Here is a 23,907-nt window from a genome sequence, read left to right on the forward strand (position 1 = left end):
TTTGCTCCATTTAACATGCGAATGTTACTCCTCTCATTCTTAATAGGCTGCAGCCAATCATTAGCCTACTTTGCAGATAAATACTGAATAACATGGGAATTTTCCCACTCGCCGACATATGATGACAATCACTTTGATCAGGACTGAGAAACACACCGACGATTAAACTGTACCTGCTCTAAACATACTCTCCGTGCCGCCTGGTGTCTAGCGGGTGATCTCCCCCGGCTTATTGTTGGTGAAAGAAAGCAGATTAGTCTGATCAGCTTCACAAGCGGGGCAATCCTCTAAATGTGTGGTTCACCCTGGAGGTTCACAGAAATTGGAGGAGACAAGCAGGTTTCCAGAGCGATGCCAGCAATTCGGGAGGGGTTTAGCCGGGCAGACGGTCGTATTTCCACAATGCCATCTTACGAGAAATCACAGGGAATCACGGCTGGATGGACTGTTTCGGTGGGTAGTTCTTCCACCGTCAATTCCTTTTCCGCTGTGGCCTAACTTAAGCTTTGTGTGGTACATCATCTGATTTGGTAAATCAGAGCCATCCATTCTTGAAACATTCTGTCCGGGGAGCTGCATGGAAATGTTTCCACGGATGAAAGCTGCATTGCTTTTCTCAAAGGCACCTTGAGAGATGCTGCAGAGCTAGAAAAACTACAACTACCAACAAGAACGCACTAAAAATACAAAGAAGACATGCAAAAAAAACAAAAAAACAACTAAACCATCTATGACTCTATCCATCCATTCATCTTCTATACTGATTTATCAAACTTAGGGTGATGGGGGGCCTGGAGCACAACCCACCTGATGTAAACTACATACAGATGGCGTTTTCACTTTGATTCTGTGAAGAACAACAAATGAACTCATTCAAATTATAATTCAATGCTTTAGACCCTGTTTGGTGAGGTTCTCATCAAAGAGCTCATCACCTTGCAGCGTGTCTCAGTGACCCCTAGAGCCATGCTGGCGGGAGGTTTCGTCTCCTTGTTCTGCTCGGTTCTGAGACGAGAGAGATATACCCAGTCGGTTGGTTCTGCCCACTAACGTCACAACATATATTCATTTTATACTTTTCCAGAGGCGGATGATGGACACTTTCTTCACCAAGTTAACTGGCGCACATATTCCACCTCCTGCAAGAATATGACTTTGATCACATTACGTAACCCCAAGGATGGTCGGCAGAAAACAACCTCAAGCTCATCTAATAATCATGAGTCGGCTCTATAGAAAACACTTTCCCCCCACTCCTGTCAAATCAAAGATCTGAGGATCTGAGAATCAGCTCTGTCTTGCCTAAAACGATGAGAGTAATTTGACTGTCTGGAGGCAGACAGTAGAGATCTGCTCAGATGACGGCGTAACCTGGGAAAGAGAATGAAAGAAAATATTTTCCCGTCAAACACACTCATGCTGCGGAGTGTGAGGACAGTCAGAGTCCTTTGTGTAAACTATCCCGCAAACAGACAACTGCGGTGAAGCTACAATTAGACATCTGAAGTTTGAAATTTTGCACGTTGTAAACATGCCTCCAAACACCCCCCCCGCTTCAAACACAGAAAAACAACAGACAGAATACTTCACCTTTGTATTTCAATCTTTTTCCCCAACACTTGTGGGTAATTAAAAGCAATAAGCAGCAGGTTTTTAAACACAGATTAAGCCGGGAGGTAATTAGGCTCATTGCAGTAATGACTCCCACTGAGTCATGTGGGGAGGATTGTGTGTCAGTCACCTCCCCCCCCTCGCACCATTTCTCCCAAAGTCAACAGCAACTTGTCCTTCCAGTACGCTACCCTCCAAACACCATCTGTCCTCAGACTCTCAGCTTTGATTACCTCCGACCCAGAACGCACCACTCCTCACACGCCTTGACAAGGCAAAAGGTTGGCGGAATGAGAGCGGGAAGCCTCCGATGGTTTCATCTCCGCATGTTTACATGCCAAGTTAAACTGCTTTAATTATGTCTGTAAAGTAGGAGCAGTAAGAGCTCTTCCTCTCACTTTTCTTTCTTTTTTTTTTTCTTCCTCCGCCTCCCGTCTTGGTGTGTCAAATTAGAAAGCATGCCTGCACTCGTCAACCTCACTATATGTTGTTTGGCTGCTTAATGAGAGCTGGGTGGAAGATGGGAAAATGCCCCATCTGTTGTGTGTTTAATGGCTGGATTCTTGAGCTCTCATCATACAGCAGGAGTGCCAGGATGGAGCAGACAGCACCCATCTGCTGGCCACTGCAGGGAGGGGGGAAAAAAATCACACACAAAAAAACACACACAGTTTTTCAACTCGTATCATCATCATCATCATCATCCCTCTGTCCACTCAGAGTGCGGAGCTGCCGCGCGATATTCACACGAAGGTCGATCAAAATCGCACACAGAAGACAGGCAAAAGCCCGGATGTTTGACAAACGGGGTAAATTACATTTACTGTCATCAATCAAGCCCTTAATGATTGTGTAAATTGGGCTATAATTGGTAAGAAAAAACATGTTTATCTAAAAAAAAAAAATGTCAGTGTCAATACAATGATGTATAATTTATGGGAAGAAGAAACAAGTCGGCGTGTTTGAGAAGAGACTTTTTGTTTCTGCTGAGGAATTTGGCAGGAATCAATAAAGAATGTTTTTTTTTTTTCTTCTGTCTATTGAATCGTCATTTCAATATGCCACGGCTTAATTAGATGTATTTTTTGTACAGTTTTATTTTCTACAAACCCTGAAAATTACAGCTTGAGCTTCGCGCACCAAGGGTCAGATCGTATACAGAATTTCAGGTAGAAAAATGCAAATGTCATACTGAGGAAGCTGATATACTAAAAGTATTGCATTGCATCTGTAGATGTACACTTTATACCACCTCTATACCATTCCTGGCAATGTAGTATTGAGTCATCTAGCAATAGAGAGGTAACACGCAGCAGTGTAGCAGTAGTATATGCAGTAGTAACACATCTGGTCATGAGATATAGTAGTGGTCGTAATGTGGCATTGACATAACGGGTAATACAACATAGTAGGTGTAATATAATAGTAACACACCTAAAAATATAATAGTGGTAATGTAGTAGTAAATCACCCAGCAGAGCGATGTAGTTTAGTGATGAAGTAGTAATGTGGGTGCATGACGAGTAAATAGTCTAGTAGTAGGAATGTAATGGCGATAAGCCGAGTAATGTAGTACAGCAGTACTAATAGCAGTACAAACATACCTAGTAAAGTAATAGCAAGATGTTGTTGATGCAGTGGTATCATGTCTAGTAATTTACCAGTAATTTACAGACTGAAATGAGAAGTGGATTACTTGATATGAAGTTGTAAAATCTCTGATAATGTGTAGTTGTTGTAAAGTAGTAATAACATGCCTTAAGATTCAGTAGAAACATGCTTAACAATGTTTTATAGTAGTAGTATTAAGTACAAGTGGTGGTAGTAGTAGCAGTGCTCCTAGTGATGTAGTCATAACACCTTTATATTTGCCATAGTAATGCATGTAATGGTAATATAGTATGTAAGGTATGTAATGGTAAATAGTAGTAATGTAGCAATAACAAACCTTGAAATGTAGTAGTAAAATGTCTAATCATGTATTATGGTAGAAGTATTATTATCATTGTAGTAATAACACAATTTGGGATTTAGTAATAACATGTCTGATAATGTAGTACCATAGTAGTAATACACATTAAGATTTAGTAGTAATAACCCTACTTATGTATATGATTAGTAGTAGTAGTAGTAGTAGTACTGTGGTGATAACAGGCATTGTGATTTAGTATTAATGAGTCATCCATAATGTAGTGTAGTTGTAGTAATGTGCTAATACACAAAAGATTATTTGTAATATGCCTAATAAAACATTAATAGTTTCAGAGTTCTTGCATTAACATGCTTAATAATGTAGTTCCTTTTACATGCCTTGTGATGTAATATAGTAGAAGCCATTAAGGCAGAAGTAGCATAAGCAATGTAGTAGTAACCTGTGAGGTTATGTAGGATTGAATCATGGGTCCATTCAACACTCTGGAACGAGCCCTTCTTGAAAATACATCTGGCTTCAATCCAGCATACATGTTTAAAAGAATTGATGCTTGTTTTAGGAATCCCAAATTCAAGAAGCTGCGAGAGGGAATCATTCGCATCCCGGACTGATAATTGACTGATTCATCAGCTACAGAAAATGCTTCTCATCCGTTGGACTAATCAGCGGCTCCTGAATGAGCTGCCGCGCCGCTGCATTCAAGTTGCCCAGCGCCAAACAGCAAGCACGAGACACGACTCGGGATGGAAATATATTCGTATCACCTACAGCGCTTCTTGGCATTGCAGGAATACAGGTTGAGGCGGCCGCGGCTTGGCAGCGTTCGCAGCTTCACACATGCTAAAACAAACAGAGCGGGTGGGTTTTACAACAACACAAGAGAGGAGCCCGGGCTAGTCGCATTAGCATTTCATACACATATAAAGCGGGCTTTTCTCGCCGCCAGGTAGATTCCCTCACCAGTGGATGAAGTGTGAGAGATGGTTTTGTTTTATGGGAGGGGTGAGTTTGTATATATATATTCGCCACGCTACTTTTAGAAAGTGCCCCACGGAGGCTGGTGGTTATAAGGGGGGGGGAGGTGGGTGGCGATAACAGACAAAATATGCCACCTCATCGTCCAAATCAAGGAAAAGCTGGTGATGCAGACGGGAGGAAACAGACGGAGGAATGAGGAGGTGTACAGTACACACTGTGTGGGCCAAACGGTTGACACTCGCTCTCTTTTTGTCTTTTTACCGTGCTGTTCAACGTTACTGCAGCACCGTGAAAAACAAAAAAAAAGATGATCATTTTCCTCTTCTCAATTACCAACAGGGCTTCCTTGACTCTGACTCATCGGTTTTTCCTTTTTTTTTTTTTTTTCCGTTTGTTGCTCCTCCAAGGATTCTTCTTTGGCTCTGTTACTTTGAGAGAGGATAAATTTGAGAGATATGTTTCATTTCTCTGTGTGAGTGTGTGTGTGTCTGTACAGAATATGGAGCAGTTTTTCATTTGTGGAAGGAACTTATCGATCTTCTGCAGTGAAAATCGAGCTTTTAGCCTGCTTACAGATCCAGGTGGTGTCTTCTCAACCATTTAATCCTATCTTGTCACTGCCATAGGGATCGGGCATGCACATTTCACAAAACAATAAGTCCCCGACCGTTCGACACATCGAAAAGGCTCAACTACGTCTTCTTGGCACAGTTTGAGTCGACATGGTCCCCAATAATTAGCGGGGGGTCCGGCTGGGCCGTGCCTGCGGCTGGCCTTAGCGACGGGGGGACCTCCCTCCCTCTCAACCCTCCTACCTCACCTCACCTCACTCAACAATAGGGCTCAGTGAGGCGGTGCCTAGGGTGGAGGGGGGGGTCAAGGCTACTTAACTGCGGTCTGGCCCCTCACTGGACTTTGCACCGCCCACAATTTTAACTACACTTAGTCACGGAGGGTCTTGAGGGGCTAAGTCGGCCTTTAGACTTATACACTGATCGAGAGAAGCACTGTGGGTTGACCCACAAGAATATCACACACAATCAAACATGGTGGAGAAAAATAACAATAACTGTGGTAAAAATTGGAAGCAGGTCCAGAAACAATGGAACATTGGGTCCAAAGTGGTTTAATCGCTCTTGTAAAATGTAAAACCAAGTATCCAGTGACACTAAAAACGGAGGTATTTCTTTACGCTGACTCTGATAACCACAGTAACGGGATTTCTAAGATTTGCAAGTAAAACATTGTAAATCTTTTTCTGTCTTCACTTGTGATAACTTGTTGTCCATCATAAGGATGAGTAATGCCTGATGTTCTTCGTTAAGATGGTGGAAAACATTCTATCATAATCAAGTCCTGTCTCGACTAATACATGCTTTTTTTGTTTTGTTGTTATTTTTAACATGAATACATATCAAACTTATCATTCTATGAGTTAGTTAATTGAATCAACCAACCGATTACAGATCGAGCCAATTTGCATTTCAAGGGCAGTTTCTTCTTTTTTTTCCTTTCAATTTTACTATGAAACATCTTTTTAATGCTCATAATTGCCAATGAATACAAATATTTTGGAATGTCTTGAAATCACGATGTTTTCTTACGTAGAAAGTTGACATTTATTAAGATAATGTTTGTTTATGTAAACTTTTAAAGGGTAAATATGAGACATTTCAGCTCTGAAGAAACATTAATTGTAAATAATCAGCTTCTGAAAAACACTTACTAATCAAGACAGTAATGTCCTACAACAGAGTGGATGTTTGCTCCAAAACGCCTTCAAATTAAATGATAACACTTTTCGATCTCTACATTAATTCAACATGAAATGACAATGGGTTAGGAAGATGAATGGATGAATGGATCGATGGCAGGAAAAGGCAGCCAGTACTGGGATTAACTTAGTCAGGGTTCATCACATGTGAGTGATTATTCTATTTATTTGCTTTATTCTATTTTGTCTTTATCTTGAGATTGTAGTAGTTCTTGGGACTAATTGTTTGGTTTTGTGAAAATATGGACATTTTCATCATCTATACTGCACTCTGCACCACAACAAAGAAAAACTTTAAAGTTTAAAATGAAAGGTTATTATGACACTACTTTACTTTTCCGGCCCACTCAAGATGAAAACGGGCTGTTTGTAGCGCCTGAACTAAAATATGTTTGACACTCGTGAGTTAAAGGTTTTTTTGGTTGTTTTTGGTTGCGACTGCACTGCATCGTTTCCATACATATCCATTCATGCAGGTGAGTAATAAAACTCTTGCTTCTTAAATATATAAGGAAGCTACTCAGCCAAGCTAAAGTTTCATACCATGTACTGACGTTTAATTTCTATCACCGCAGACCAAAAAAACAGACCACTATTTGATTGCACATCTGCAGGATTCCCTTTTTTTCTGGTTGGTTAAATTTCCTAAATATCACAATTTGGCATTTAATCAAACACCGTAAACCTACAAATCTGTGAAGCAACCTGCCCTAAAAACTGGATTGAGCTCTTGATGATGAGCAGATTTGGAGTTGTAATTTACTTTAATGGAAATTCTGACAACAGGCTGAAGAAATAAATGGCACTTGGTGCCATGCAACAACACAATAGCTTTGTTTCAGCATACACATGGATCTAAATAAATGCTGAGCTTTAAATTCAATTTCCTGGCGCCGAGTCTTGGCTCGCCTGGCGCACACAAGTTTCATTCCCCATCCACGGAGGAGCCGTTTGACACTTTGGCACGAGGTTCGACAGTTTTGGCAAAGAGCGGGCGGGCTCACGATCGCGGCGCTCGGGGTGACGAAGCAGCTTGATGTTGTTAAAACGTGAACGGTGCAATCACGATCCTAGAGACGGCTCCGAGACAATCTGCACGCCGGTGATGGGATGGATTACGTTCACACAGCTGTATGAACACAGTGAAGGAGAAACACCACAGTGTACACACACTCTTAATGGGGCTAATGAACATTTGAGAAATAAGTTGGGTTTTTTTGCACGTTTGAATATACAGTATTCATTGTGCACATAAAAGCAGTGCAAGTTACAGTTTGTCCATTATTAGTGATAGACCCAGTGCATCTAGTTTGCAGATATCACAATACATAGCAGGACAGTGGTGTTGAAGAGCTTTAAGTCAATCTTTTGCAGAAACCCACTGAGAAGCCACATACAGTCCAGTTTCATGTCGAGTGGTTGGACTGGTAAAATATTGCTATAATAACCTTTAAATCTACACTTGAAAGCGTTTCTTTGTTGTGCCGCACAGGATACGGGATGCATTTTGCAAGGTCACACAATTAGTACAAAAAATTACAACAATCTCAACATAAACTCTATTTTAATGAAACATTCTGCTGCAAAATACAGTGAAATGTGAAAAAAACAACAACCTATAAATCCTATATAACCACCTTGCTTGGTGGTTTCTGGGACTGGATTGGAGCTTTTTGCGGCCGGTTTTGGTCCACGGGCCTCATGTTTGACAGAAGTAAACCCGGTAACAGCAGCTCCGTTTGTCTGCTCTTACCGGGTTCCTCGTTCGAGGTTTGATTTTAGTTATGTATTCGATAAATCAATCAAAATGATTTTTTGCCCAGCCCTAATACAAAGAAAGTTATTCTCATTAAGAAATAATGCAGATAAAAATGTTGTAATTTTATTCTCCGCAAGGTCATCCTGCATCTTGGATCGGACGCACTGGTGGGCTGCTGTTTGGCCTGTGGGCCTTATTTTTGACACCGCTGCTCTAACTAATCTTTAATCACAATGGGGATGCAGATTTCAATTTCAACCCGTTCTCATTAAAAAAAAGGGAGCTCAAGTATTCTTCCAAAATGATTAAATACACAAGGTTTCGAGGTTTATTTGGAGCTCTGTTTGCACTGGAAGCTCATGCTGTTCTTTCTCCGGTCCTCAAAGATCGTTCCTATTCATACTTTTCGTGCACAACATTAAGAGTGGTTCAAACCAAATGTTGGATTTTGATTGATACTCATTCTCATTCCCTAAACTTCGGTGTACGTGCTACTTCTCGAAGGCATATTTGAACATAATTTCAATTTCTGATCATCTGCATCAACTATAACATCTGTCTAAACTCCAGTAGTAAATCAAACCTTTTCCAGGGTGATTCCAGTAACGAATAAAATTGCATTTTCAATCCGGACTCTAGTGGACAGCCGTCCCGCTCAGATCGCTGAATCAGTATGGATGCCCTGTCCATCCTCTGCTTCTTCCTCTCCCTCCCGTGAAGCGCTGGCACGGTCCAATTAACATCTCCCTCACATCCCTGGCGATGCACGTGAAGGGTGAGCAGGTCTGACAGGCGCCGAGCACACTAATGTTTTATCAGTGCCACACATCAGGGTTTCTCTTTGCACTGTGACACTGACAACTAACTGACGTGACTCGCCTTTCCCCTCTGTCAGGAGACTACAAGGCTTTTCAGTTAACAGTCCATATTCCACTGGAGGTAAGATGGTGAAGGCTGCAAAGTCAAGGCTTCCCAATAAGAAGACAGATTTCTCCCTAAGACTCAGAATTTATCTATGCAGGAAAAAAAAAAATCATGTGAAAATTTGATTTAGACTGAACTGGGCAGTGTATTCACGAGGAACTGGAAAGTAGGAAAGGTAAATTGGAAATTCACATCACAGAAAGTGGGAAGTTTCATTGGGTTCCGAGAAGCTAATTGTGTATTTCTTTTGCACTTCTGAAAAATTTATAAGATGTCAAATTCGGAAATTCAATCAAAGAAAGTTAGAAGTCTTGTTGAGTTCTAAGAAGACAAGACATTGTATGTTAATATTCCCATTTTTACCTTTGAGGCGAAGATTTTAAAAGGTTTAAGCTCAATTGAGCAACCAGCTGAGGATTTACATTTGATATACTGACGTGGCGTGTTTAAGAGACTTGAGAAGTGGGAAAAGTATAAGTTTCTGTGGAAAGATGCAAGTTGAAGTGGTGAAAATATATTTGAATGGTATCAGAAGTCAACAAACTTCCCACAGTCTCTGTAGGAAGTTCCAAATTTGAGCTTTATGATATTAATGATCTATAGTTCCAACTTCTGAGGAGGGAAAACTCCTTCAGAAGTCAGAAATTCAGACAAAGTAAATATATTTGAAATGTCCTATTGGGAACGTCGCACAGAGAAAGCAGGACATTTTCTTGCTTTCCAAGAAACATGTATACTGATGTATTTTTCCCACTTCCAAGTCAAAAAAAATACGTCTGAATGCTGTCAAATTTGGAATTTACTGTGAGGAAAGTGGGAAGTTTTTATAGACTCCAAAAAAACTAAACTGAACACTTCCAACATTCAGATTGTTAGATTTATTTGATGTAGATCTTTTCTCACATTTAAAACGTTCAAGCCAAATCAAGTAAACCAGCTAATTGCTTACACTAACTGACATACATATCCAGATGGTGTGTTCATGTGGAGCTGGAAAAGTGGGACATTTCCGGAGGCCGATATGACAACGATTACTACAACGCATAGACGCATTTATACCCAAAACAATTAGCAGCATTAGCCTCGCTTGTGTCGTGAGTTATTAATGGACAACATGTGCGACAAAGCAAATACTTCAGTTTTGTTTGCAAATGCATTATTGCGTCAATATTGTAGCCTCTATTGGTTAACTTCTTACAAAACTGGTAATAAAAAGAAGTGACTTCTTTGCAGACGTTCAATGTTAAAACCGTCTAACAACAGACACACAAGCTGCTGAACTCTCCTTGAGTATATCGCTGAATGTGTATCATTTTATACCGTTTAATGTGCCGAGTACAAAACTGGAAGCGAAATGCCTCGAGCGTGGAATGTAAATCTGGAGGGGGATGGGGATGATAAAGAACAAGCATCGGAGAATCCTGAACATGACCGAAAGGCATACCCCACCACCCCAACAGGTTAGGGTTTTCTTTTTTTTTAAAAGCAGAGAACAAAATAAAATACTTGGAGGCAGCCCCTAGGAATCGCAGACAGGAAGAGGCAGTGATTACATAACTATAGTTCATCGTTAAGAGCTATTTAAAAAAAAAAAAAAAAAGGGGGGGGGGGGGGGGGGTGTCTCTGCGCAAACATTCACCAATGTGAGAGTGAAATCCAAAGCTCTCTAATAGTACATTAACTATTCATGTGGCATCTTGGCAATCGAATGGCTGCTTTCCTGGTTTGCGGAGTAATTCTTCAAACACTGACATGCATCCGACTGCTGCTCCATTTCTCCCCATTCACGTCACACTTTGCAGCCTTTAAAATACCCCCCCCCCAAAAACCCAATTTCAGACTAATATTTTCAGTATTTTCATCATTTGCCAATTTGTCTAGCCATGTGAGAGTGGTGCTTTGGGGCTTTGGGGTCTTGTTTGACTATTTGTAACATTTTAAGCTCAGCGGCATCTCTCAAGGTGCCTTTGAGCAAAGCAACAATTGGGATGCTTTAGTTCAGCTTTTATCGGTTTGAAAACACTTTTTTTTTTTATGCGGCTGTGTTCAAATATGGATGGTTCTGATTTAAAAAAATAAATAAAAATAAAATGTTTTTCACAAAGCTCAAGTTGGACAGGAGTGGCAGGAGGACTGACAAGCTGATGCATTCTGGGTAGAAAAACAGTTCAACACCCTTGAACAGGCCACATTTTAACTGGCAGGATATTGTGACTGTACAAGAAACCTACTTTAACAGCATCATCAATCAGTGAAGCTTCACTCTAGTAAAAATACACATGAAAACATACAGATATGCATCTAACACGTACTTGTGTGTAAATAAATACATAAAGAGACACAGAGCCAATCAAATATGTATTTATAGACACTGTATTTATAGACACTAACACAAGCCCAACTTTGTGACTGAATTCAAAGTTAATGATAAAATTAATAACACTGACATAGAGAGAAAAATAAAGTGAAAAATAGATCATACAAGCTAGAAAATATAGTAAAACAAGAAGGACATTTGGTGTGTGTGTGTCTGTAGCCATCTATCTCTCTATCTATCGAGATATATATATAAAACAGTAAATGAATGAAAGGTGAAAGGTATAAAATAAACTACGAGAAAGAATTACTTTTGAGGAGCATCTGTTTAAAGTGAATGTTTTTTTTTGCGTTTCATATCTTGCGTGTGATTGGCTAAAAAATATAATCTTCCTCGCCGAGTGTAATCACAGACTGTATTCCGATCTTAAACAATTACCAGTCTAGTTTAATGTTGGCAGCGTGTACTAGAGGTCAGAATCACAACGCGGCGATGCCATGGCCTAGATTCATGCCCACAATCTCACTTCCTTTTTATAGAGCTGAGAGCTCTTTAAGGAAATGCTCTGCCGCCTATTCGTCACTGACAGTGAGAGATGAATCACTTGAACGTCGCTCTCATCCACACTGGAGAAGCCCATAGAACGCTCCAGACTGCCTCGTGCTCCACTGTGAACCACTGAACTTCTGAATCCCAAACAAAGCTTTGCAGAGAAAACCTGGCATTTCTTAAAGGTATCGATGAGTGTGCTTTTGTTTGGTTGATTGGCTTTGGTTTGCTTTTTGGAGCCAAATTGTCCTGGGGTGTAATCATTCCTCCACTGATTACCATGTAAAACCCGCTGACCACCATCTAGGGAGGCTGATGAGGGAAAGTGCACTGCCTTCTATCACCTGATAGGTCTTTATTGCTCCTTTCACGTTCCACTTTACGCCTGACACACGTGTTAATGGTGATGCAAAGCAATATTCTTACATTCTACACCAGCTTGTTTGGTGAACAGCAAAGGGAACAAGACCAACTGTGGTATCGATTGCTAGTTTAAAAGGTTCTTTGTCAAATTTAAGTCATGACACTGTTCTACGTTAGGTGGGTGTAGAGGACATTAAGGAACAATGTCTCCTTGGCCAATAAATGGCTTATACTCGAAATCTGTAGCCTACAACAGTTACTAAACACACCGTCTTGTGGTGCAAACCTGTATTGCAAGAAGAAGCAGGTTATGACACTGTCACTGAGATAACATCAGAGAAGCTCATTTGGCTAATTGTTTTGGGGGTACCCATCCATTCATCTTATATATCACCTTTTCAGGAGTGCAGAGCACGTCAATCTCAGCCATCTGACTAGTCCATCATGGTGAAATAACAGGGACAAAGGCTGTCAAGCCAACTAAAATTGACCACAATTGGCAATTTTAGTCACTAAACAACTTGAACCTGAGGGAGTCTAAACATTGCATATTGCACCTTGAAAGAAAAAGTGATCAATTAAACTAAGAAGCCTTTTGCTAACCGCAAAAAAACATAACTGAGGCGAGTCTACTTCAGTGATAATTGCAGTAGAGCAACAAAGGAATGGTGATCAATGCCATTGAATGCTGGAGTGTGGACGGCAAGTCTTGGTATTCCTCGCCAGTTTAGAGCATTCTGTCAGAAGATATCGGAAAGCTGAATAATGCAAAAGGGTGAATAATGTCTAATTCAGTGCCACAGTGGTGGCTGTGTGTTATTGTGTGAAGTTGCTCCATTGGGAAGCAACAAGGCTTTAGAAGCTATGAGACAGTCATACATCCATGCATATGGTTCTTGATCCAACCCCTGCTGAGGATGAGAAAAATGCAGGATAAACCCTGGACAGGTCACCAGATCAACACAGGACAAGAGCCGTTACATTCACACCCGTTTAGAGTGACCAGTTAACTCTTCTTTCTTTCACCAATGAGGCAGGATTGTTCCTTTTGAAAAATGTATGACTTGACGTTCACGAGGTGAGGCCCCTTGTTTTTCCCTCCTCGTTCAGCTGTACTATCGGTTTCCTCTAATTCCAAATGAATTACTACTGCTCCTGCCAAGAATGTAAAGTGCATTGTTTAGTGGTGCACATTCACGGCTCAATGAGAAGACTTGTTTTTGTTTTGTTTTTTCTTGTTTGTTTTTTGAGTGCGTCCGTATATCGGTAGAGCCTCGTCTACGCAATCTGAACGACGAAACGCCATGCATCATTTGTCTCTGTGAGCTGCACAATAACATCCACACCGCTGCATTAGAAGCAGGGGATTATTTTACATTGTCGCATCCTGTATTTAGAAGGCGATGGCAGCTCTGACAGGTCTCATCAACACTTCTTACTTGAATAAAGCCCCACATATTGTATGCTCTGGTGGGCAGATAGAGCCCTTTTTGTTTGGTATCTGGAAGGAGATTGTTAATGATTAGAGGAGAGCATAATTCATCTTCTAAATGGCGTTTTTATTGTGCTGTTTGGACCAGTAATCCACTACCCTTACCTCTGTCAAAGCCACTAGCGACAGAAAGTAAAATATTATGGGCCGAACTGTAACCATCTGGGATGGGTCTATTCTGTATGGATCATGAATTCATGCTGCTTGCTTTTGGCTTGATGTAGAAAGTTTACTAGGGAGATCTTTATGGATATTAATCTCAACGACTCTGCAGCAGAGTGGCCTTAACACAAAAAGACATGAGATCACTTGTGTTTTGCTGATTATTTACTGATTGTAACAATGGCTTCTACTTTTGAGAAGCTTGTTTGTATGGCAACATATTTTAAGGATAATGCATTTGTGGCATGAGCACCGGAGCTTAAGTTTGGGATTAGTAGAGAGGCTTCAACCCATTATTTTCAGCATAAATACTCAGCTCTGCTGCTCATCCTACAAATTAATGTTCCTTCTTTATGTGGAGATAATAAAAAGGGAAATGATCACTATTTTTAATGGTATTAGACTCAATGCCAAAAGAGGTTGCTTTTGCTAAGAAATATTCTAATAGATCTAACATCTGACACCAGGTGACCCCTGGGTCTCTCACACTCGAGGTCAAGATTTAGGCCCCATTTACGACATTTCAAGTGAGACTGCATCGTTTTTGTTTCAGAAAAGTTTTGCGTTTACACTGCAACTTTTTGAAAATGGCAGAAACTCTGAAATTGTCATTGTTAGTATGGTAGGCCATAGGTTGGTACAGCCGGTTGTTGTTGTTGTTGTTTTTTTTTTAAAATGAAACCACACAAACAAACATGTCCGCAGAGATCAATATGCTATAAACATTAACAATGGGAGCACACGGACATTGGTATGGACAGATGATGAAGTTGCATTGTCATTACGGGTGACTCTCAATTATAAAACTCAAATATAAAAGTCCCAGGAGGATATGGGAGTCATGACTCTCTGGAGGCAGTTGGAGTGTGATCGAAAACTGCACACAGTTTGATGCAATTAATGCTCTGGTGTTGCAACATGCTGAGCATCACGCACGGCTTGTAAACCAGCGTCTGCCCCGCTGCTAGCGTGCAGCAGCGAGTGACTTCTACTTGCACAATTGTTCACACTCGAGTTGACGCGACACTTCTCCAGGCTAATGTTTGTATAACTGGTGTCAAACAGGGATTCCAGTGATTAACATAGTTTGGCCTTTACACAGCCGTCAGAGAGTCCACATCACACTAGATGTGATATTCAAGCACTGCGGTTGGCTCATGTTTAACACGGAAATTCTGGCTTATGTGACACTAATAGTGGTGCAGTCAGTTCTGGGTCGCCTCCAGACAAGCCTCAGTTCATTTTAAATTACTTCAGGTAAGTAGTAAACTGAGTTTTCAGACAAGTCAGCGATACAAAATGGATATCCAAACTTTGTGTTCCATGAGCCTGATCTGGTAGGTTTTTTTTTTTTAAAGGGAGGAGGAGGTAGAACAGTAGATCTAACAGTTAGAGGATGTATTTAAAGTATACATGTTCCCCTTGTTCAAGCATGGGTTTTCCATCCCTGCTTCTGCAACCAATAGACATTTATGTTAGGATGATATTTGACTCTAAAATTGCCCATAGCTGTATGTATTATCATATTATTGTGTTTGATGTGTCCAAAATGAACCCTGCCTTCACCTGCAGTCAGTAGCTGAGGTTGGATAAAGTGGTATAGAAAATAAATGGATGGACGAAATTGGCTTATTTTGTATCCTGCATTGCTGGCTTTCATCTCTCATCTAAGTCCATGTTCTTCTTAGCGTTCCTCCAGGTAAGTGGCAACCTGTGTATTCTTGGGTTTTTTAATATTTAAGCCTGTAATAAATGAGCCTAATTTGGTCATTTCGAAGAATAAAGAAGGAACAGCAGAGGTTATTCCTGGTATGTCACGGTGAGATGATATTGGTACGACTCCAGACTGTAGGGATTTCTATGTGGGGTTTGCGTGGGTTCTTTCTTTCCTGCTCCCATGACCCAAAGACAAGCATGTTAGAATAATTGGTGACTCTAAAACTGCCCAGTCCCCACTTTCCTCCAAAGTAACTCAGACCAGGGGTGTCAAACATGAGGCCCGTGGACCAAAACTGTCCCGCAAGAGGCTCCAATTTGATCCGCCACCAAGTAAATTGTAAAAATGTCAAAACAAAACATAGACATGTTGACAAACCATGATAACCATTTCCTTCCTTTTGCATAAAGTCCGTAGGAATGGCTTCTTAAGGTTTTTCAGTTATTTGTACAATGACATACAAGCTTATCGATGTTTCAAGCATTGTTTTACATTTTAATAAAAATAATAATAATAATAATAATGATACTAATAAATATGAAACACTATTATTTTGAGATACTTACAAACTAAAATCATGGCTTTTAATGTTTTACTGAATTTGTTTTACAAATGATAGTTTGACTGCCATCTTCAAATTTATAGATCTGTCCATTTAAACGTATTGTTTTTTTTGTGTGGATTGAAATGCACTGTAAAGCTTAAACTCTAATACAATTTATCAAAATGCATCTTTTCTTCTACTATAATCTGTTTGGATTTACTATCAATGCAGATCAATTTGGAATTTCACACTTTGCAAAGCATCAATGTGAAGTTAATATATTTGCATGTTGATATGTTTTTGTCTCACCGGCGAAAGCAACTTCAAGGCCTCTCTGTTTCTTTTACAAGAATAATTGAAGGGAGCATGTAATCAAAAAACAGATTAGTTATGTCATCTTTTTCAGCCCCCCTCCCTGCTCTGCCTTTTTCTTTTTTTTTGTTCTTAATCATGGTGAAGTGAGAGTGCTGTGTTTTCCTAATGTCCTTGTGCTTTCCAGGCGGCTCCACTTGCCCAATTAAACAGAGCAGTTGCCCAGTACATGTGAAACTCAAGCACCTCCAACTCCTCAGGCTCCTTCAGAACTCAGTCAGCTGCCTCATTCGGCGTTAAGGCTTTAACAACGTCCATGGGAGAGATGATAGCCGGGGCCTCTGCTTTCAAAGCAAACACATACTGCGCTTTGGATTCCAATTCAACAGCCACTCCGTTTAGGTCAGTAAAAGGTGTTCTTGTAACGTCTCCAGACGGAAGTGGGTGATTAAGTGGTTAAATAGTTTAAATGGAGAGAAAGAGGCGAGATTGACATAATAGGAGGATGTTGGGAAGGTTGATGGCTTCAACGCGTGTCATGCAAAGCCCACGGCTGCCGCGAGGTGCTTTTATACATTACTGAAGGTCAGCGATGACATAATTACCACATTTCTTCATCAGGTGAGTCAGATGCCAAATCAAATAAAAAATGTTTAAAAAAAGTCACATAAAAGGCACGTGGATGTAAAATAAATGGGTCATTTTACCTTTACATGAGTTAAAAAAGAAAGCACATAATTAGCAGAGCATATAATACCAATATTTGTTGTCCACATCGCTTCATGAGGTCATGGCTGTAATCCACTGGGAGAAGAAGCTACTTGCTGCAAGTCTAGCAATTCAAAGCTTCTCCTTGGGAAAAAAATACCCTGCTCTCTCAGACACGCATGTAAACAGGACTTGTTATCTACATCAGTGTCAACGCTTGAGCTGCCAAACAGCCCTATAATAAAGCTTTTCACACAGCTATACCAAAGGACAGAAGGTGGGGGGGGGGGGCATACAGATGCATGGTAAGATAACTTGAGAGACCTCTAAAAGATGCAATGCACAGGATTGGCAGCAGTGCAGTTCTCTCCCTTTGCTCAGCAGAAGCCAATCAATGCAACATTAATAGGGACAGCAAAGCAACTGGCACTCCACTCACGCATCTCCACTGTCAGAGCATTTCGTGTGTGTGTGTGTGAGAGAGAGAGAGAGAGAGAGAGAGAGAGAGAGAGAGATGGGGGTGGGGGGGGCAGATGACTGAGGCATTCACTCAACAAACGTGCCATTTATTGCATCCCCATTTCCCCCTCTCTCTTCCTACAGAGGGGTGATTCGGGTCCAGTGCGGAGAGAGAAGAATCTCCTATAGAAAAGCCTGCAGTCAATGAGTGGACTCCTGTTTCCTGCAGTGCGCGTAAATTCCAGCCTGGCTACCACTAGTGCGGCACACGCATCAGAGGAATCGGATAACCTCCAACTCCCACTCAGTTACAGCAGTCTGTCTATCATTCACAACTCCAGCGAGGCTCCGTGCGCAACGACAGACCGCGAGGAAAAGACGGGAGCAAAATGCACCGATTATAGAGAAGAGAGGGGTTAAAATATTAAAAAAATTTAAAATAAACACGACTGGTTCGCTCTCTCCCGCTCTCTTTTCTTAACCACATTGCGTCTGTTTCTTTGGGTTTAAGTGCCCGATTTGGTTGTATCCAAGGCGCACGGTCCAACTCCTATTTATCAAACGCACAGTGAGTGCGCAGAGGCACACGCCCGCCGCGCGCAGCCAGACCGACGCACAAACTTAACACATTTCATCAGCAAAAGAAAAAAAACAAAAACGAGAAAACTTATTAGTCTGTCTTACCTGCGCGCGATCACAAGCTCCAACACACATGACAGCTGATTAACGGCGGAGCAGACGCGCGGACCGGAGTTTGTGCCACATTTTTGTATTTATTTCTTTTCTTCTTCCCTCCTCCTCTCGACAATTCCGTCTCTTTCAGTTTCTTCCACCAGAGCGTGTCATCCTCTTCGGGGCAAAGCTCCTCCAGTGCGCGGAGCGCCGACACTCTCCCTCGCTCTCCGCGTGTGTGTAAGTGTGTGTGTGCGCGCAGGAGACTGGACGAGCGGGCAGAGCCTGTGCTTGTGTGCGCATCTCTCCAGCCGCGCCATCCTCCAATCGTGCCCGGTAACTGCGGCGGCTCAGGACGCAGACGGAGCCCGATTGGTGGGATTCCAGATCAATCTGCAGGCTCTCCAGCTCGGACCGGCCTCTCTCTCTCTCTCTCTCTCTCTCTCTCTCTCTCTCTCTCTCTCTCTCTCTCTCTCTCTCTCTCTCTCTCTCTCTCTCTCTCTCTCTCTCTCTCTCTCCCACCACCTCTCCATTATCTCCCTCTCCTCCTCTCGCTCCTGTCTTTCTCTGTTAACACGTGATTATATAAGATAGTGATCAGGAAGCGATACGTTATCCCATTCTCATTTTCTTACACACACATATACACACTCTCTCTCTCTCTCAAACACACACAGTATCAGACACAGTTCCCAGCAGAATATAGAGAAACGACAATGAGGTAGGGAAAAAAAAAACTGCACAGCAAGAAAAGGAAAGATGTGCTTTGAAACAGAAACACAGGGGATTTTGACAATTTAATGGCTTAAAAAAAAAAAGTTGATTCTTTTTCTGTATTTTGTTATTTCCTGCTGGAAAATGTCTAAAATTCATCTCTCCTTGAACAAAAATGAGTCAACGCTCAAAAATCGTCTTTTTTGGAATTTCGATTTGGAGTTAATATTTACAGTGTGAGAGAATGTTATGCTCATATTTTCAGATTTTAAATGAAAAAAAACCCTGTTTTGCAGCAGTGGTTTGAACTCTAAACTCACCGAGAAACTGGCTTCATGTTAATGTCCAGACTGATCGTTTCTGTGCCAGGTTTACATGTTCTTCCTGTGACTAAATTGAGTAATTTGCATTTAGTTGTTGAATACAACACTTAAGTTTATGGATCTCCCTCTGCTGAAGAAGAGGTACATGCTGAATGCAGCAACATGCAGACAGCTGTCTGCTGAGGAGAAAGGCTAACGCTGAAGCCGACAGCTGGAAGCTGGAAGCATGATAGACAGAAACAACAACTCTGACACCTTATTTGTCCTAATAAAAAGAATGCTCTTTTGGGGGGGGGGGGGGGGGGGGGGGGGGTTTCTTAATGGAATTTGGTCTGAATAACTTTAGATGCAATCAGCAGTCACCTGACTGACCTGTGCAAACGGCAGGTGCAAACAAAGATCCGACTGATCGTACAGGGGATGAGAATATATATATATATATATATATACTTTTTCATGTTTGATGATGCAAAACGATGCAGTTCGAACTGGCAGTCATGTCACTATGGAGACAAATACTATTGTTATTGTCCATCTACTTGTGCATGTGCAGAAGAAGTATTCACTACAACCGTGGTGTGCATGCACAGTAGCAGAGTTTAAATTTTTTCTTATTTTCCCCCGTTTACATTGAGACGGAATCCGAGCTTTTTCAAAAAGCCGCGTTTCCTGTGGCTTCGACCGCCATTGTTGTTCGAATGAACACCCAAAACATGACTAATATTATTCATTTTAACTTGAAAATGTCCCAGAAACTTTTACTATAGCTGTTGCATTATGCTTTTTTTTTTTTTTTTTTACAAACTCACCCTGCTCCGATTATATAATTAAGGTTATTTATGTATAAGATGGATTAATTACTAAAGCAACTAGCAGTTGTAAGAAGAAATAAAGATGCAAATGCATCAGATACAGTTGTATAAATGTCATAAATACGATTCGACCAAACTCTCGAACCTCACATTTGACTTGTCGTACACGAAACAAGTAACAGCGACTTCTCCGGAGGGGAAAAAGCTGCCGTCTCACCTTCGGATATATCCTGTAGGACACCTCGTAGGTCTACTGTGATGTCTTGTGGGGCTCAGTGAAAACCCAGATCTTTGACAAGGTGAAGAAAATAGGAACAGTGTGGATATCAGGGGAATTTTTATGTTCCACAGATTCAGTCTTCGAGATCTCCGAGATCAAGGATGGCAATGCTGTTCTTTTTTTTTTTTTCCACCCCCCAAAATAAATTCAAACTGGTAAGCACTTCTGAAGACTTCAGAATTCCTGCTGCCATACCCGTTTCCTCCAGTCTGTTTCCACTGGTTAACGTTCTTATGATATCCCGGACCTGTCTGTTGACTGAGCTGACACGGGGGGCTGAGGGGAGCTGGGATTATGCTCCAGATCTTCAAGAGACAAAAACCTTTTGCTTGTATTGGAGAAAAAGAAGCGAGTGTCACAACTCCTTTGATAGCAATAAAAAATAACTCCAACAAACAATTTAGGAAACTTCTGAAGAGATTGGGGAGATTGTGGATCTCCCCTGATTCAAACTTTAGGAAACATTTCAATCTACTCAGTTTTGACTAAGATCCTGTTTAAAACCTGTAAACGAGCAAGTTCCTGCCAATAGCTTTATGAGCTTTCAGGTATTTTCAAGATGATTTGTTATGAATAAGACCATCAATAACATCATGAACAAACTGTCGAAATTAGTGGAAACATTTCTGCGTCAACTTAATAATGCATAAGTTGGTGGAGGAAGTTCCGAATCATATTGGAGCGTTAAAAGCAAGTGTATTGCCCTGAATTCTGTGTCTGTACCTTTAAATTCTAATGAGCTGTGTCGGTTCCCCACTCCATGTCGCTTTACCGGTAGCATTCGCGAGGAGAAAAAAATGGCGGCTGCTCGTAATTTCAGATGACAGAGCTCATCCACCTGTGGGAGAGTCAAAGTGAATACCCACTGCCACAAGGAGTGGCTTTTTCCTGATGATGTCATGAAGGGAAAATCTCTGAACCACCTGTATGAGCAGACATTCACTAAAAAAGTAGAGTAAGCAATGAAGGTGACACATTTCCTTTAATTCTGGGGCTAAAAACATTTTGCGTTTTCACTTGAAAACGTTGTTGTGTGAACAGGGTCTCAATTCCTTTTAAAATGCAACGATGACCGTCGGCTTTGATTGACGTTACTAAGAAAAGATATCAATTGACAGCGGCGGGGCTATTCCAATTACAAAGCCCCCCCTGAGTCCCACCGTGAAGGCTGTAGTCCTTGGTATTTTAATGGACAGAAAAATGTAATTAACACACACTGGTGATAGTCGGGTTAGGTCTTGACCCTGAGTGTGGGGAACCCGGTTTGAATCCCAGTTGTGGCCGGAAGGGACTGTAAAGCAGGATATTTTGTTTGCTCAGAAGGAAAATCATTCTCTCAGTGATTAAAATCTAAATATAGAGAGCGGAATAGTGATTTTCTAATCAGTTTAAGACCCTCCCCCTTCCAAAGTCCTCCACATGTGAGGCTATGGCAGAGTCGTCTGTATTTTAGATTTATTTCAGATTATTTTCCAAAGGAGGGAAAAGTATCCCTCTCAGACACAGAGAGTCTAACAATAAAGCATTTCTTTAAAAAAACAAAACAAAAAAATAAAACATGTAGTGTCTTTTAGCTTCTCTGGTTAAGAATTTTGACTGGCTCAGAGCTGAGTGTTACTTTCATCGCCCAGAATCTTAATAGCGCCATCAGCAAAGCACGGCTACCAATTACTCCGGGAAGTTCAGAGGAGCTGGGAGAGGGAGGTCAACTTCTAAAGCAGAAGGATTTAGGGAAAAAAATAAGTCTGCACATTCACAAAGTTTCATTTGCTTATCTGGCCTTGCCCAAGAAGAAAATGAGAAGTTTTCATTTGTTGGGAGGAGAATTCTGGTTACTTCTTTTTATTTTCTTTCTATTGAGAGTTTTAAAACAAGGAATCTGGCCTGTGCTTGAGGAGGACTTCATTAGACTTGTTTGGGGCTCTTTTATGGTCAAACTTAGAACTGAAATCCAATAGGAACACAACGGTTTTACAGAATTTTTTTATATTCTCCATCAATGCTTCCATCCATCCATCCATCCATCCGTCCATCCATCCATCCATCCCTTCGAAGATTCAAGCATCAATCCATCGATTTAATTTTTGAATTGCAAAACAAAGCTGCGTGTGCTCATCTTCATTTCATCTTCTCTACAGAAGCTAAAACTACCGAGCCCACAATCAATTTGGTAAAATGTCTTTGTGAGGCGAGAGTGTTAACCACACTGCGCAGCCCTATTCAACTTTTGATATTCCACTCGCACCATGAGCAATGTTTATCTCACAAAAAAGAAAGCAATACTACCAAGAGAGTTACCGACTCCAGCCTCCCCGCCACTGAATCTGTACATGTGAGTCCAGTCCGTACAGTCTGCTTCCACACAACATGGAGCATCAATCACCAGAGGCTTCGACGTACGTTAAGCAATGCAGCCTCGCGTTCATCAAAAGGATGACGTTTGATTTTGCATCATGTTTTTTTTATTGCTTTGTCGTGCTCTGTCAAATTCAAAGCTATGGCTGCAGCTGCATCTATAATCACACTTTCCTTCTCAAGTGGCACCTCTCATGTCACAGACAGTCCCTAAAGGAGAACCCCGCCCCCCCCCCCGCCCCCCACCCCCACAGGCTTACAGATGATGTTCGGCCATAATCTGACCAGGGATTGAATGTACATATTTCCACTTGTAGCACGAGATAAAACAGGATCACAACGTACAAACCCTAAACTGACACATCCAGCAGCGGTGTGGCGCCTCACTGAAACACATGAGGCCCTTTTTGTTGTGCCGCCTGTTCAATAAATTAGTTAACCCCTCTCAGATCTTATATATTGCTCTGAAATCCATAAAGGTGAGAGAACAATAACAGGAGACGGACCGAGAATACAGATCAGCCGCAGCATTTCATTATTATTCCACATCTGATTCCGTCTGCTGCTCCGCGCGTCCGACACTTCGCTATGTGTGTCAGTTAGCCAGTTGTTGATAATTAATATTGATTCACAGTCTCGGATCGATGTACACTGTATATTAAAACTGCAGGTGGCCATCACAGAGGTTTGCTTTGCTTTTACAGTAATTCACACATAAGGACCAACAACAGGATATTGACATGATTGTTTCAAACACATTAAATTTAACAAATAAAACATGAAGTGATGATTGAGCATGAGTGATGTGAAACAGATATGTGCCGATGTGGAAGATCAGAATCATCTACTTGTAGCTTTTACAGGATCTCTATGATCAATAACTGAATGGAGAAGCACACCTGCCCTCAGCTTTTAGTATTGGATTTTTATTTTTTTTTATATTTCTAAGGAGGCAGGATTGATAGAAAATGTATGATGAGTGAGCTTATCTAGCATTTCTCCAAGACAACATTAAATATGCGAGAGTTTAGTAATACTACTGAGTTTCCAATGGTACCAAGAAGTTCACCACTTTTTGTTTTGTTCGTCTCGTACGTAGTTGAAAAGGGATTTGTGGCTTCTTTTTTTTTTTTGTATTCAACCGGGGGT

General features: G+C 41.2%; 1 protein-coding gene across 1 annotated transcript in view; it reads right to left on the bottom strand.

Moving 5' to 3' along the window:
• The window catches only part of LOC308125736 (cadherin-18), a 127,350-nt gene extending 108,741 nt beyond the window's left edge, over positions 1 to 18,609 (bottom strand). The window contains exon 1 of the mRNA XM_080489696.1: positions 18,287 to 18,609. The gene's annotated coding sequence lies outside the window, so the exon portion shown is untranslated. The remainder of the gene's footprint in view (positions 1 to 18,286) is intronic.
• Positions 18,610 to 23,907: the final 5,298 nt, after the last annotated feature.

The sequence above is a fragment of the Lipophrys pholis genome, assembly GCF_963383615.2.
Source record: "Lipophrys pholis genome assembly, chromosome: 20".
Classification (NCBI taxonomy): Eukaryota; Metazoa; Chordata; class Actinopteri; order Blenniiformes; family Blenniidae; genus Lipophrys; species Lipophrys pholis.